The following is a 763-nucleotide window of genomic DNA, read 5'->3' as shown; positions in this document are numbered from 1 at the left end:
TATCCACAATTTCTTTGTTATCTGATTATGCACTTTATTCCCATGCAAGCATGTCTATTTTTAACATTAACTAACAACCAATCACAAAATTATTTAATTAATTTTAATTGTCTAACCAATTATAATTAATTTAAATTAATCATGCGTGATTGGTTCCACCCAAACAAAATGCATACAATCATGCAAACTTGATCACGTATATCTTTCAATCCGACGGCCTAATTTGGAAATCGGACATACCGTCATGACGTTAGAACCTAAGATCATTTTTATAATATGCAATGAATGAATTAATACATGTAATGCAACTCTAAATTTTGGGTATATGAATGGTCGCTCTAGTCATCTTCCTAGATTAAATTATGGGTGCAAAATTGAGTGTCTACACTTGATATGGATGGTGAATGACTTCTACCCAACTATGTCCTCAAAGGTTTTCAACACCCTTTGTGCCTATTACCAAATCGTTGACCACATTCCTAGCGTTTGCCAAGGAAATTTGAGAAGTGTTATTCGGGCAAGATAGCGAACGTCGATATGTGTGACGTGATGTTTACTGCTGGGTTGAGGTTGCCACTAACAGAACTACATCGCCAGCTTGCTAATTACTTAGGTTTGTTTGTCAGCCAGATCACCCCAAATGCATGAAGGATCTTTATAGGGGCCGAGGTGATATGGGGCCAGTTGAGTGGGGCAACTGTTGCCTTACATTTGGGGTGTTTTTCCATTGCTATAGGCCCCAACAGATACACTCATCCAAAGA

Source organism: Quercus suber, unplaced genomic scaffold (genome assembly GCF_002906115.3).
Source record: "Quercus suber isolate HL8 unplaced genomic scaffold, Cork oak 2.0 scaffold_516, whole genome shotgun sequence".
Lineage (NCBI taxonomy): Eukaryota > Viridiplantae > Streptophyta > Magnoliopsida > Fagales > Fagaceae > Quercus > Quercus suber.
Note: the sequence above shows the minus strand (reverse complement) of the source record.